The 13,607-nt window shown below is 37.9% G+C and overlaps 1 protein-coding gene across 3 annotated transcripts in view; it reads right to left on the reverse strand.

Moving 5' to 3' along the window:
• Positions 1 to 13,607, reverse strand: part of Adcy8 (adenylate cyclase 8) — a 221,447-nt gene that overhangs the window by 153,254 nt on the left and 54,586 nt on the right. The window lies entirely within an intron of this gene.

Here is a 13,607-nt window from a genome sequence, read left to right on the forward strand (position 1 = left end):
TTGTTGCAGGGGTCTTGAAGTGACATGGGAAGTAGAGAGGGGCTTCTGGGATATAGCTCAGTTGGTAAAGTGCTTGCCTAATGTGTAAAAAGTCCTGGGTTTAAACTCCAGTACCATACACACCAGGAATGGTGACACATGTGTATAATCCTGGTGTTTGGTGGACACACCAGGATCAGAAGTTTGAGATCATTCTTGGCTATATAGTGAGTTGAAGGCCTGCTTTGCCTTCATGGGACTCTTTATCAAAAATAAGAAATCAGTGGAGAGAAATAGGAAAGATGGACAAGCATGACGACCAGTAGCTCAGACAATGACTTGACCTACATGAGGGTGGAGTTTGAGAAGCTGCTCTTTGCTAAGTTAGGAAACATGAGTTCTGGGGAAGAAGAGATCAATCAAGTTTGTTGAGTAAATGAAATGATTATTTTACTTTGTGCCAAGTTTTTTTTTTCCTTGTCTAGAAGAAGACTCCTCACTTAGCCTCTGACTTAACTTTGTAGGTTCAAACTGCTAATCAAGGATAATTTCTTATTTTTATTTTTAAAGACTAACTCATAATTTGGGGTTTGCATAAATAGAGAATTAAATGAGATTACATTGCATTAGAGGAGCTACCTGCTGCACTGTTTCACTGGCTTGCCCTCCTGAGGAAGGGTTTTAGTGTGCTCAGCACTCATAGCTTGCTGGTCTTTTTCACTCTCTCCCCCTCACATCTGCTCCATCAGCCTAGTCCTATCTTTACCATCAAGCAGGAATTCTCATTTTCAAATCTGATCATATTGGCTGTATTCACTATCACTATGATTAGATTTAGTTTAGTGTAGTGTAACAAAAAAAAGTGCAAAACAAACAATCAATCAAAGAACAACAACAACAACAACAACAAAAATAAGCTTTGTTTCTAAGGAAAAGCTGCGTTATACTCTGTGGAAAATTCAACAAACAAAACAAAAAATGAAACAAAAAATTATTCTGACAACATTTCCCACAAATAAGCCATGGGCAATATATTCTAAAATACTAAGAAACAAGAGCATAAAGTGATTTTGTGCTAAGATGACTATGAAAGTGTTCTTACATTGCTTTCCGTTCTTGATGACCAATCTAATCTGGTATCTTGTACAAAATAAAGGGTATAGAAGTCCAGTCAATGGACCTAAACTCAAATCCAGCTAGCTTAGCTGCATTACACCTGTTATTTAAAAGGTATGTATTTTATTTTTTTTCTTCTCTAGTCTACTACTACTTTTAAAATGTGACTACAGTTATATTAAGGTAACAGAACCGGACTTTCTGTCAGTATTTCCTAGGTGGGCTGTATTAAACATCAGGTCTGTTTAGATTCATGAGATAAAATATTCCCTTGTGGCTCTCCTAAATCTTCAGACTAGATCAAAGGTGTGGAGAGCTGTCATGGTGATTGATTTCCTCTTTCTTGAATGTCTCTGGAAATGTTAATTGTATGCAAATGAGTACAGGGTGATGGCCTCTCTCTGAATCAGGAGTATTTAAAGTGACTGCTACTTGAGGATGAAACCTGAATAGGAACACAAAGAACATGAAAACTTGCATTATTAGACTCTGAGTGTGTACTGATGTCAAACTCAGGATATGACTCAAATGGTACAAGAATCAACCATTATTCTTAACTAACACTTCTTGATGCCCCACTAAGCCAACCAATGGACTATGTACTTTCTATAGGTAGCTTGATTTTCTGGCCATAGCCTCAAGATGTATGGAGTTTCATCTTTGATAGATGAAATTTCTCAAAATTTAGATATTAAACATGGGGCCACCTAAAGGATAAGGAACTAATGCTAGACTCAAATCCATGATTGTCTTTCTTTTTAAAGCCACCCCTCACTTTGCCATCTCCCCAAGTGCAAATCATGGGTGGAAATATTGGAAAGGTGGAAATATTGCAAAAGTGGAATGAGGGGTAGAGGACCACCTAAGTGGGGTAACAACAATTCTCTAGAGCAAAGACAGTTGAGGCATGGAAATCAATGACCATTAACTCTGAGACTTTGCTCATAGCTCAACACTTTACTAGCAGCTAGAAGGAATCATTGTGCTGATCTGCTGTGGGGAAGCCATTTCTTCCAAATTGAATAATTCTCATTTGGAGAGTGAAGGAGAGTCCTAAGATTCAGAAAGCCAATGAAACTTGCAAGGCTTCCAGAAGCTCGTGCTTATAAAACTCATCAGATCTATAAGCTCCTTACTCAAGGTTGTAAAATAGAAAAAAATATGAGCAAAAACCCTCCACTGGAGCAGATGACATGTTGGTTGTGGGTTGTAGGGAGCTCCAGTACAGCTTTCATGAGTTAGCAGCCACACTGAGGTGATGTACCTGCTTTGGATCACGAGTCTCCCGTGTTTAACCCCAATAAACTCATTACTCCAAGTTAGACTTCTATGGATTATTTCTTTTGTTTGCTTTTGATAGTCTACTTGGGGTGAATAGATCTTTGCTCCTATGTCTTCAGGAAAAAGCAATAGTGCCCTGTCAATGACAGAATGTTAAAGATCCACAAAAGCTAAAACTTTTGTGTGCTGTGGTATAAGAAATAATTTCCATCTAAAAATGGTAGAGGAGGCTTTCTAAGGCAGGGGTGGCTAAGCATGTGACTCACGATACTTTGGCAGCAATAACCCTGCTATTTGTAGAGTTTCTTATAGTTGAAATAATACATTTTCAGTCATTATGTTATTGATATCTCTGTATACCTCTATTGATAAGAGAAGGGATTATCTGAGAGTCATTTCTAATGTAATGATGACTAAACACACACAATGTGATTTATAAAGGTTTTAGGGGTTGGCAAGCTTGCTCAGTGGGTAAAGTGCTTCCCATGCAAGCATGGGGACCTCAGAGCAGATCCCCTATGACCACATACAAGCTAAGCATGGATATTTAGGAAGTGACACTTCTAATGGATGACAATATCAGATATTTAATAGTCATCTGTGAGAGTTTCCCACCACACAATCATGAAAGGCTCTCACTAGCAGTGATTCTGTGTGTGATGTGCTTTAAGAGCAAGCCTTTTGGTAGTTATTCATCCTGAGTCTGGTCAATTATAGTGAGGTTTCAATATGTTCAGATTGACTGAAGAACATTGTTTTCATTTTAGACTCTTCTCTAGATTGAAATGTTCAAGAGTGTACAGCACTGTCCTTTTCCACAATGGCACATGAACAGTGGAGGCGATTATTTGGAGAGAAGGAAAGAAAAAAGAAGGTACAGAGGGAAAGGGAGCTCTCTAGATTTTCTGACTTGATTTTTTTTTTTTATCCTGGGCCTTTAATTCTTTATCCCTCTAATGTACACATATTTAAAGAAAGAGCTTTGATGATGACACCCTTCAATTCAGTTAGTATTCTACTTAGTCAATGATGTTTTTGAATGCTATAATACTGTAGTAGATAGTATATGAAGGAAAATACAAAGTTCTGCATGTATCAAGAAGCTTGCCATTTAAGAGTGGAGATGTGTGATATGCTGCATATAATACCAAGACTAAGCTGGAAAGTTCCAACCTCACTGGACTCCAATTAACACTGAAAATTCTATTTGAAACATCATCCTTTATTTGTTTTTTAAATTTCTGAGACTTAACTCAGTGCTTGACACATGATGTATGTTTTATGAAACACTAATCTAACTGGATAGTAATAATACTTGAGTTAATATTATGAACATTTTGAAAGGGGACTTAAGAGGAGGAATGTACATTTGATAGGGGCTAGAAAGATGTTTCAGGTGGTAAAATACTTGTGAAAGCATGAGGACTGAGTTAGGATTACCAGCACGTACATAAAAAAGCTGGCCATGAGGCAGATTTCTGACGTTCATTGCCTGCCTCCCATCCCAAGCCTTTCCACCCAATCAGTGAACTTCAGGTTCAGTGAGAGAACCTATCAGTAAGTAAGTAAATGAGTGAGTGAGTGAGTAAGTAAGTAAGAAAGAAAGTAAGTAAATATGAAGTGTGGTTGAAGATACACCCAAGTTTGACTTTATGTCTTTGCATACACATGCAGACATGTGTACAAATACATGGAGCATATCCACCCATCCATACACCATTGCACATAAAAACTTTAAAAACAACACAGATGCACACACCTATCTTTCCATCTGCCTGCCTGTCATCTATCTATCTATCTATCTATCTATCTATCTATCTATCTATCTATCTATCTATCATCTATCAATCATCTGTCTATATCTATCTGTCTGTCTGTCTGTCTGTCTCTCTCTCTGTATGTGTGTATTCTCATGTGTTGTTAATATTCGTAAGGGCTTGGTGGATTTTGAACAGCACAGATTTAAACTATTTCTACCATCATGAGACGTTGCAGAACGTAACACATTGGTGAAAGAAAGGTGATTAAAATAACATTTTACTTTTGTCTCTAGAAATATACAAACAATGGAAATGAGAATATGAAAAAATCAACTATGAAGAATGGATGGTTGCTAGAGTAGGATGGTCATGAGTATACTTATAGGTTGTTTCTAGGTGAGGCTCTTGTAAAAAGTTTTTGCCTGGGCAGCAGCATGCTGATGCCATTTATGTAAAGGAATATAAAGACTGAAGGTAGATTAACAAAGTAAGAGTTGATAGGCATTCTTAATGGTCAAAGATAGACTGGAGTTTGGAGGATAGTGCCCTGAGAAATTAAACTACAGGGTGAAAACATGTCAAATATCTATTAAATCATCTATTAATAGATGAAATAATATTTTGCAAACAATAAGAAGAGGCTATTATATGTCTACCACTTCTTTTGATTTTCTCAGTTTGTTTTTCCTCTTTGAAATTATAGTTATTGTGAAGAACACAAAGTAAATATCTGTTTTATCTCAATGAATCCATCCCAAAGAAAATATAAGGAGGGCTCCAGAGTAATGTAGAAAAAGACTATGCTCATTAGATAAAGATGAAGGCTACAGATATGGGGCCAGAGGGGATCTTTGTGTAAGGATGGCAGTTGACCTGAGCAGTCAGGAGTGCATGAGGCTGGGGTGAAAGGAAGGTCATACCACATAAGGAGAAAAGTATAAAGGAGCAAGTACAGTAAGGGTGGAGGATATGCAGGAAACCATGAATGTTCCTGTACAAATGAGAATGAAGAAGTTGAGATACACTAACAGCAGATGAGGTTGAACTTAATGAGTATTTTCGGGTTGGCTTTGGATGTAAGAAATGGAAAATAGCAGAAAAGAAGACAAAGTAGGTTTTACTCTGCAGTAAACTATCAACCTGGAAAAGAAATAAATGTTCTGAGATTCTTCTACTTTTTGCTAAGCCTTAATTCGTTCTTATGAGTTAGTCATATCTGTACCTTTAAAAATAGCCTAGATGCTATGAGGCAAAAACATGGATCAAACTAACCTACTTAGAACTCAGTGGGAAACCCAATGTTGTCACTCAAGGCTTTCTCCAACCTCTAGTTCACACCACTATTGTCTAACAAAGACATTTAAAGTAAACAGAATTGCTTTAATACAGCAAAAGCATCTGCTGCATTTAAAAATAATCTCCTGCTGATGTAACATATGGTCTCATCAAAAACTTTATTCCAGTGCCCCTAGAGCTTCTGAGACACCTCAAAATGCCATGATTACCATAAAGAGGTTTATGTAATTCTCAAAGCTGAAAGGAAAACAATTAATTCATTTTAATATTTAAAATAAATATGGGCCATTTGGATCATTTGGGAGGAGAAATGGGATTACAAAAACCACAATAATTAGAATCTAACTCCCCAAAGAGAGATGTTCTACGATGTAACTTTCAGTTGGAAAATTCCCCCAGCTGGTCTGTTTAAGATGTGCATTCATTCTGTTCCAGATTTTCCTGGATTAGGTGAGAACATTCTGTGTACCTGGTCTCAGTGGGGGCTACTTATGATGGGCACAGTCTCATTTTCTTTTACACAGAATTACTTTATAATCCATACATGTACAAGTGCAAAAAAGAATGAAAGTTCAAGTTTGATATTATTCAGTTAAATAAATATTAATATAAAATGCTAGGTAACCATTAGAATGTCAGATGAGTGAGATATAGAAGCCACCTTTACACTAATCTTTGGTAATGGGATAAGAGAAATATAGATGACTGATGTCTTAGTCTGGATTTTATTGCTATGAAGAGACACCATGACCAAGGCAACTTTTATAAGGGACAACATTTAATTCGGACCGGCTTATAGTTTTAGAGGTTCTGTTCATTATCATCATGTCAGGAACTGTGGCAGTGTCTAGGCAGACATGATGTTGGAGAAGGAGCTGGGAGTTCTGCATTTTGATTAGAAGGCAGCCAAGAAGACTGCCGTCCTCAAGCAGCTAGGAGGAAGCTCTCTTGCAGTCAGAAGAGCCTGAGTATAGGAGGAGACCTCCAAAGCTCACCTCCTCAGTAACATTCTTCCTCCAACAACGCCACGCCTCCTAACAGTACCATTCCCTATGGGACAAGCATATTCGAACCATGGTGACTGAGGAGTAAGAAATGTCCCATAGGCTCACGCATTTGAACATTTGGTCCCAATAAGTGGTTTTGTTTGGAAATATTTCTGGACTGTAAGAGGTGAAGCCTGCCTAGAGTAAGAATACCACTAGGTGGAGGCTTTGAAAACTTATTTCTTTGCCCTACTTTGTGTTTGCTATTTCTCTGTGCTTTCTGCATGCAGAGGGAATGTGATCAGCCAATTTCTTGCTCCTGCCACCATGTCTCCCTGCCATAATGAATTTTATTCCTCTGGAACTACATAGACTTTTTCTTATCTATCATGGTTTGAATGAAAATGTGCCCAGTAGGCTTCTAGGGAGTGGCACTATTTGAAACGATTAGGGTATGTGGCCTTGTTGGAGTAGGGTATAGCCTTGATGGAAGAAGTGTGTCACTAGGGGTATGTTTTGGGGTTTCAAATGCTCTAATCAAGACAAGTGTCTCTCCCTACTGCCTGCCGATCTGAATGAAGAACTCTCAGCTACCTCTCTAGTATCATGTCTGCCTGCATGCTGCCATGCTTCTGGGCATGATGATGGACTAACCTCTGAAACTGTAAGCAAACACCAGTTAAATGCTGTCATTTATAAAAGTGGCCATGGTCATGATGTTTATTCATAGCAATAGAATAGTGACTAAGACATTCTCTAAGTTGCTTTTGCCAGGGTATTAATCACATCAATGAAAAAGCAACTAGAACAGTGAGTTAATGTTATAAAGTATGACACAGTTTATAGGAGAGTTAATTTTCACAGCATAGTGGTAGCATGAGAAAAGCCCTACTCAGGAGATAAGAACAAATCACATGGAGGCAAGGATTCCAATACAGGAGAGTAGCAATATATTACAAGGCAGTGACTTTGAAGACTCAAAGAACTACTCATTGATGGAGTTATAGTTAATTTGGTAGAATCCTTGTTTAGCATGTACAGAATTGAATTAAATCCTTAGCACCATTGAAACTGGATGTGTTGGTGGAGGTCTGTAATTGGAGCATTTTGGTGGTAGTTATAGGAAGATCATTAACTATGTTTGTCTATGCAGAGAGTTGTCTCAGTTAGGGTTTTACCACTATAAGAAGACACCATGACCAAGGCAACTTTTCTAAAAGCAAACATTTACTTGGGACTGGCTTGCAATTTCAGAGGTTCAGTTCATTATCATCACTGGGAAGCATGGCATTGGTGTTGGAGGAGCCCAGAGTTCTACATCTTTATTTTAAGGCAGCCTAGAGGAGATTGTCTTCTTCAGACATCCAGGAAAAGGTTATCTTCCATACTGCAAAGAGTCCGAGAACTAGGAGATCTGAAAGTCCACCCGCAGAGGACACACATCCTCCAGCAATGCTGCACCTATTCCAACAAGGCTGCACCTTCTAATAGTGCCATTCCCTGTGGGCCAAGCATCTAAGAACATGACTCTACAGGGGCCAAACAACCACCACAAGAATTCAAGACCTGACTGGGGTACTTGAGACCTTGTCTCAAGGGAGACAGACAGGATTGTTTCTTTGAGGATTTTTTGGGTGAAGTATAAGAAGGAGATGGGTAAGAAAGAACTTGGGAAGAGAAGATGGGACCAAACTCTAAAGGCACAAAAGGGCTATTTATGGGTGTTAGCTCAAATCTTGTGGATGACAGGTTGAGAAAAGATGGTTACTGGAGGGCTGTCTATCATACAGAGATAAATGATAAGAATATCATTATCACTGTAGCATTTTCTCTAATGGTTGTAGAACATTTATTTTGCCTTGGGCTAAGATGTTTCTCTTAGAGGAAGGAAAGATCTTTGTGTTTGTCAGTTACATACACAATGCTAAGGTCTCCTAATGGAAGCAGACTGCCTGAATTCTCTCGGCTAGATTGGGTCAGATGTGGGTTCAGAACTCAAATATTCTAGACACTAAAAGGCTCCCTCTTAACACATACCCCTCACTAGCTCTAAACAAGGCTAGGATTCTGTGCTCAAGATGGAAAACGTGGAGACCAAGAGAATAGTTCATCCATACCATGGAACTCATGATTTATGGCAAAATATTTAGAAAAGAATGAGGAGGAGGAGAAGAAGAAGGGAATAGGAACTGGAGGACTTGGCAAAGTTCTTGCTTTCCCAATAGATGAGACCAATATATGTTCAACTTCTCGCTGCCTGTTTTCTAAATTAAAGATGTTAGAATTTGAAACTACTCAATAGTGTCTACCCAATGTTCTGCCATTTACTTAGAGAGAGGAGATGTAGTACTGTAAGTTTGTTACATTCAAGAAGCTTGGTTAAAATCTAATGTTTGACCTTGCAATTTCAAATTCTCAAATGACAAGACATGATTCTCAGGACTTTATTATGGGATAAGAATCACAAAGTAAGATGGGAGCATTGTTTGTATACTACTAGTGCTTGGAAAGTTTTGTTTCAAAAACCAATTAGTAACTATCATTAAATAGTGATACCATTCATAGTTATGTTCCTATTACACAATAGTTTTAGGGAAGTTCTTCATGGTATATATAAAGGAATTAGACATGAAACATATTTCAGAGTCTCATATTTTCCCAAATAAATAATAGGTAGGCAAAGATTGAATGTCCACTGCAGCATATCGTGACAAAGCTCTGTGATAATTGTATACATTCTTTGTATAGAACATGTTGAGAAATTCCTGGTTCATAGTTAGCACTCAAGATTGCATTTTTCTTTTTAGTGCCATTCCAGAAATTACTTTGTTTCAGTTATAAACTATTCCCTCTGTATACTGTATGATTTCCAATATCATATACATACTAAATAAATATAAGGTATCCATACTTTATCAAAGTTCTGTGCTTTGTTGTGCAAAAGTTATATACGTTTTTGTCAAAATAAAATCATATTGCTTTCTTCTTTATCTATTCTTCCTCTAGCCTGTCCCTCTTTTCAAATCCTACAGGCCCTCTCAGTCTCAGTCTCAGTCTCAAATTAATTACTTATTACACACACACACACACACACACACACGTATATATATATATATATATATATATATACATACATACATACATACATACATACACACATGTATATATACATACACACACATATGTACAGGTTAGTTTTATGTCACCTTAACATAAGCCAGAGTCACTGCAAAGCAATGAACTTCACTTGTGAAAATACCTTCATAAGATCAGACTGAAAGGTACTTTCTTAAGCAGTGATTGATGATGGAGGGCTCAGCCCATTGTGCGTGGTGTTATCCTTGGGCTGGTAGTCCTGGGTTCCATGAGAAATCAGGTTGAAAGATCAATGGGAAGCAAGCCAGTAAGCATGGCCTCAGAATTAGCTCCCGCCTCCCTGTTTCTGTCCTGGTTTTCTTCTTTGATGGACTACAATGTGGGAAAATATAAGCTTCTGCCACCCCAACTTGCTGTTGGTTTTGGTGTTTCACCACAGCAATAAAATCCCTGACTATGGCAATATGTGTAGTCAAATATACAAATACAGCCTTTTGAATCTGTTTTATTTTTGTTGTTGTTATTTATATGTGTGTGTTCTCAGGGATGACCACTTTGTATTAAGTAACCAATAAGGGGTTCATCCCTGGGAGAAGAAACAACTTCTCCTAGCAGTGGTTAGCTACTTATAGTTCTTATCTATATGGGGAGGCCCCATAAAGCATATACATTGATATTGCTATTGTTCCAGGCTTGTGTTTTTCAGTGAATGGACAGCAACAGTATTCCACTTAAGAAGTACACAACTCCCTGGAGGGAATCAGAGAAAATCTAGTGCTAAACATTCAACAGATTATCTAACAGTACTCTCAATGATTTAAATAGCTGAATTTCTACTCATTCTCTAGGATGTTTCTGGAGTAAAAAATAAATATTTCTTGACTCTATTTACACTAGAGACAAATATCTATACAGGTGACAAGGTGGATGAAGAAGCATGAGAATATGTATAGGTTATACCTACAAACCTTGTATTCATTCAAGATAGCCTTACATGTTTTAGCCAGGGTGGGGAACTTGTCATTAATCCACTGTGCTAAATTGTATCCACAGGTCAGTGGATGAGTTTGGACAGTGTTTCTTTCAGGTTCTGTATGCTTGTAGTTTATCTGTGACCCAACCACTATTAACACAGCTACATTTGGAGCTATGTGTCCTTCCTTATCCAAATAGCTATAAGTTTAGGGGCTGTTGACTAGTCCCCATTATATTCTTATATGCTCAGCTAAACTCTTCCCCTTATAACCAATCCACAACTAATGAGTTGACTTGTGATTGAACAAAAACGTCATCTGGATACTTCTATTCTTTGTGTCCTACCATAAGATGAAGCCAATACATGATAAATCCCAAGAAAGTTGATCATTATGTTCAACCTGGCTTTTTCAGATTTGCCTTTTATTTGCAAAAACAAAAAATGCTGGTATGATCCTTTGGGAGGAATTATCCAGATCGCATTTGGGGTCTGTTTTTTAGGCTCTTCTGGTATCTCCTTTGCACCATAGAGAATTATGAAAAGTTACCGTATTATAATTAGCTCTAAGAGGTAAATGGAAATGTATTTGCTGGTGACACATAATATTTTGAAAAATGCAGATGAAGTGTAATGATGAGATCTAGCTGCTATGTATTTAAGGAGAGCCACCATTTTGTCTAACCTTCAGATAAATAAGTCTACTTTATTTCAGATGAGACAAACCAATTCATAATGTTTCCCCAAATGAGCCCTCTTGGGACTGAGCTGAATTGGCTGAGTCACATAAATAATTATACAAAATAACACTAATGGAAACTCTTCACTGACTTGCCAAGGCATTGCACACAATATTTCCAATTGTTAAGGAGGCTTTTCAGGCAGGATATTATTATATCCTTGCTATGGATGGAGAAAAGAAGACTCGGATTATACTCTGCTCGCCAAAATAGTAACCACACAGATTTCAAATCCAGGACATTCTCATTCAAAAATCTGTGTATTTTCTGCTGGATTCCTTTGCCCCTCTACCACAAAGGATAATCCCAGGAATAATTGAAAACTGCAGCAGAGACCAAATGTTAGTGGGAAGTAACTTTAGCACTGAATGATACAGAATCAGTTATCTCAGATACTAGAGAAGGGGGAGCAGTATTCAAGGAATATCTGATCATATCTGTGAACATGGGTTTATAAGATTGTTGTGGATTTCATTTAATGCTTGCATTATGGGCTCCCAAATTGCATTGGGAATCTGGCAGGTGAGACTTTGAAAGTCCCTGCCATCAGCTGATTCTAATTGGTAAATAAAGTTGTGCAGGCAATGGCTGGGCAGGAAGACCGAGGCAGGACTTTAGGATTCACTTCACAGGCAAGGGGACCAAAGATGTAGGAGGTAGAATTGCCATTGCCAGGAAAGGAGTAAGACCTGTGCTTGAGAGCTGTAGAAGAGGAATGTACACTCATGTAAGATCCATGGAGGAGCTGCCCAAGCACCCCCACATTTGGGTCTGGGGTAGCAAAGATGGAATATGGATTTTAGTAAGTAATAACTCGGGAGAATCGGAGGAGAGGCTCTAGTAACATGGAAGTTTGGGGATAACCCAGTCACTGCACAGTTTAAGGCATATTAAAATAGAATGCTGCATGTATGTATCTTTCATTCGAGAATCCAGAGGACATCACACAGCTGCCAGGCAGTTCATAGCAAATTAATCAAACTACCTAAGATCATAGCATCTTTTTGCTTAATGCTTACAACAAAGAATTTTCTAGTAAGTGATAGTTTCTTCTGCCTTTCATCCAGGAAACTGACAATACTGCTCCATAAATTTGTATTTTTATATACACCTTTTCTAATGAGATGCACATACAAATAAAGATACTGACTGGTGAATGGACAAGAACTTGGGAGTGTAGGCCATTCCACTAGGAAGCAATAGACTATGGTCCAAAATCTACTGCTATTTGGACTAATTGCATCTGGACAGTTTGAATTTTCATCTTGACAGATTTGTTTCTCCTATGTAATAAAAAATATATACCAAGGGTCTGGAGAGATGGCTCAGCAGCTGAGAAAGCTTTTGGTGTGTGGTTATGAGGATTAAAGTTTGGATCCTAGCAATCTCACAACAAGCTAGACCAACTCTGAGGAATCAGAGACAGTGGAACTCTGGGGCTTGATGATTTCTAGAGTAGGCAAGAAAAATGGAAGTTCCATATTCAGAAAGAGAGATAGTTTCTCAAAAGTAATAATTAGCCAGGAATAGAGGAGGACTCTTGACATTCCTCTCCTGTCCACATACACACAGAGAGAAGAGAATCTACACACACACACACACACACACACACACACACTCACATTCACACATACATGTACATATATATTTACATGCATACATGTACATATATGTTTACACACATATACATTCACCCACACACATCCACATAATACATATGCATGTACATATATACATATACATTCACATGTATACATATACATGTTTACGTAGAAATATATGTATATTACATACTTATAGATTCATACACATACATATGTACATTCTTTCACACACACACAGAGAAAATAAATAATAATTAAGATTAGAGATGACAGTAGTCAAATCCATGGAGCAAACTGGATTCTTAGAATACAATGGTTAAAAGATACTCGGAGCTGAAGAACAGGAAAAAGTAAAACCTTAAGATCTGAAGCATCAATTGTCATTGTCTCCAGAATTCCATAAACACAGCAAATAGCATCCTGGGAGATTCACCCACAACACAGCTCTTGTGATATGCCATCAGGAACAGCTGAATGAATTATTAACACTGCAGAGTTTTGAGTTGGCCCAAGTCCCATGGAAAGAGTGACGCACTAGTCTGGCAGTGGCTCTGCTTTGCACGGGAACATAATACACAGTCCCAGAGATCTCGTCTCTATTGTATGAAGTGCTTTGCTTTTGGGAAATAATTTCTCTAAATGATCCTAGAGCTATTAAGAGAACCTATAATACAGCTATATGGAGGTTCCACAGTTGTTTTAGGCATTAACTTAGAAGCCCCTCTCTTCTGAGTTCTCACATGCTGATGCAGAATCTGCTTGATCAGTGGTATCTT

The sequence above is a fragment of the Apodemus sylvaticus genome, chromosome 17, assembly GCF_947179515.1.
Source record: "Apodemus sylvaticus chromosome 17, mApoSyl1.1, whole genome shotgun sequence".
Classification (NCBI taxonomy): Eukaryota; Metazoa; Chordata; class Mammalia; order Rodentia; family Muridae; genus Apodemus; species Apodemus sylvaticus.